This window comes from Schistocerca serialis, unplaced genomic scaffold, assembly GCF_023864345.2.
Source record: "Schistocerca serialis cubense isolate TAMUIC-IGC-003099 unplaced genomic scaffold, iqSchSeri2.2 HiC_scaffold_1026, whole genome shotgun sequence".
Classification (NCBI taxonomy): domain Eukaryota; kingdom Metazoa; phylum Arthropoda; class Insecta; order Orthoptera; family Acrididae; genus Schistocerca; species Schistocerca serialis.
The window spans coordinates 7,501-10,000 of NW_026047213.1; the positions used below are offsets into that span (position 1 = coordinate 7,501).

The window sequence follows — 2,500 nt, forward strand, 5'->3', positions numbered from 1 at the left end:
CGTTGGTTGCTTAAGACAGCAGGACGGTGGCCATGGAAGTCGGAATCCGCTAAGGAGTGTGTAACAACTCACCTGCCGAAGCAACTAGCCCTGAAAATGGATGGCGCTGAAGCGTCGTGCCTATACTCGGCCGTCAGTCTGGCAGTCATGGCCGGTCCTTGCGGCCGGCCGCGAAGCCCTGACGAGTAGGAGGGTCGCGGCGGTGGGCGCAGAAGGGTCTGGGCGTGAGCCTGCCTGGAGCCGCCGTCGGTGCAGATCTTGGTGGTAGTAGCAAATACTCCAGCGAGGCCCTGGAGGGCTGACGCGGAGAAGGGTTTCGTGTGAACAGCCGTTGCACACGAGTCAGTCGATCCTAAGCCCTAGGAGAAATCCGATGTTGATGGGGGCCGTCATAGCATGATGCGCTTTGTGCTGGCCCCCGTTGGGCGAAAGGGAATCCGGTTCCTATTCCGGAACCCGGCAGCGGAACCGATACAAGTCGGGCCCCTCTTTTAGAGATGCTCGTCGGGGTAACCCAAAAGGACCCGGAGACGCCGTCGGGAGATCGGGGAAGAGTTTTCTTTTCTGCATGAGCGTTCGAGTTCCCTGGAATCCTCTAGCAGGGAGATAGGGTTTGGAACGCGAAGAGCACCGCAGTTGCGGCGGTGTCCCGATCTTCCCCTCGGACCTTGAAAATCCGGGAGAGGGCCACGTGGAGGTGTCGCGCCGGTTCGTACCCATATCCGCAGCAGGTCTCCAAGGTGAAGAGCCTCTAGTCGATAGAATAATGTAGGTAAGGGAAGTCGGCAAATTGGATCCGTAACTTCGGGATAAGGATTGGCTCTGAGGATCGGGGCGTGTCGGGCTTGGTCGGGAAGTGGGTCAGCGCTAACGTGCCGGGCCTGGGCGAGGTGAGTGCCGTAGGGGTGCCGGTAAGTGCGGGCGTTTAGCGCGGGCGTGGTCTGCTCTCGCCGTTGGTCGGCCTCGTGCTGGCCGGCGGTGCAGGATGCGCGCGCCTGCGCGGCGTTCGCGCCCCGGTGCTTCAACCTGCGTGCAGGATCCGAGCTCGGTCCCGTGCCTTGGCCTCCCACGGATCTTCCTTGCTGCGAGGCCGCGTCCGCCTTAGCGTGCTCCTCCGGGGGCGCGCGGGTGCGCGGATTCTCTTCGGCCGCCATTCAACGATCAACTCAGAACTGGCACGGACTGGGGGAATCCGACTGTCTAATTAAAACAAAGCATTGCGATGGCCCTAGCGGGTGTTGACGCAATGTGATTTCTGCCCAGTGCTCTGAATGTCAACGTGAAGAAATTCAAGCAAGCGCGGGTAAACGGCGGGAGTAACTATGACTATGGACTCCCAAAGCCCACCTGATGCGTAATATATGGACCCTCTCGATTCACCCCTCAGCATCCTTGTGATGTCGGGTGGATGATGGTTCAATTAGCCTCTCGGTGGGAAATCCTAGCTCTGGCCTTCAAGTGGCGGGAGTCGTGAGGGTGCTGTGAAAGGTTTCACGTAGGTGTACCTTTCCAGTATCCCGACCGACAGAGCAGGGTGCTTTTCGGGCTTGGGGGTTACCTCCCCCCCTGCCTTTGTTACAGCTGGTGCAACTAATAGAAGCGAACGTGGTACCAGGCCTCCCGCTGGAGCGCCTGTGCCAGCTGATGAGCCAGCCAACCAGCCAACCGGTGCGGGTCGAGCGCTGCTCCCCGCCATCTGCCCTGACTGTATGCGGTCCTTCTCCACCAAGACCGGACTTGGTGTCCATCGGCGTCGCGCCCATCCGACTGCTGCTAATGCTGAGATCAAGACCGAGAGGAAGAAGGCCAGGTGGTCCCAGGAAGAGCTCCTGCGTCTGGCCCATGCAGAAGCGACTCTTGCCACCCAGGGTTGCAGATTTTTAAACCAGGAGCTTGCAAAGGCCTTCCCCGAGCGTACGCTGGAGTCAATTAAATGTCAGCGTAGAGCGCAGCCCTACAAAGACATGGTGGCGAAGTTTGTCACCGAGCTTGCTGGCATGGATCGCGGCCCTCGGGGTCCTCCTAGCGAGCCTGCAGTCAGTCATTCTTTGCCACAGTCTCCACCTTGTGGGGAAGATGTTGACCTAGCCATCTGGTCATTTGTAGCAGAACTCCCCCAATCAGACCGCCGATTCCGCTCGCTTGATGATCTCGTGGCTCTGGGTCCCACCACTAGCCGTGAAACAATCCAGGCTATGTTGTTGTCTGCTCTTGACGAAGTAGGCAGCAGGGAGCCAGCCATCCACCAAGCTGCGAGTGTGCGGACCCAACAGCCCCCAGAGCGGAAGCGTGCACGCAGGAGATGGGAGTATGCGGTGGTTCAGCGTGCTTTCAAGAAGAACGGAGCACGCTGTATCAACGGACTTCTTGATGGCACACTCTTGCATCAGCCACCATCCATCCCAGGGCTGATTGAGTTTTGGACAGACCTCTTCTCTCCACCACGTGTCAGGTCTCGACCTCCGCGTGGGGAGGGTCTGGCCGATGAGCTGCTGCCATT

General features: G+C 59.4%; 1 pseudogene; it reads left to right on the forward strand.

Annotated features, from left to right (window-relative positions):
• LOC126429596 (large subunit ribosomal RNA) overlaps positions 1–2,500 on the forward strand; it is a 7,756-nt pseudogene that overhangs the window by 1,548 nt on the left and 3,708 nt on the right.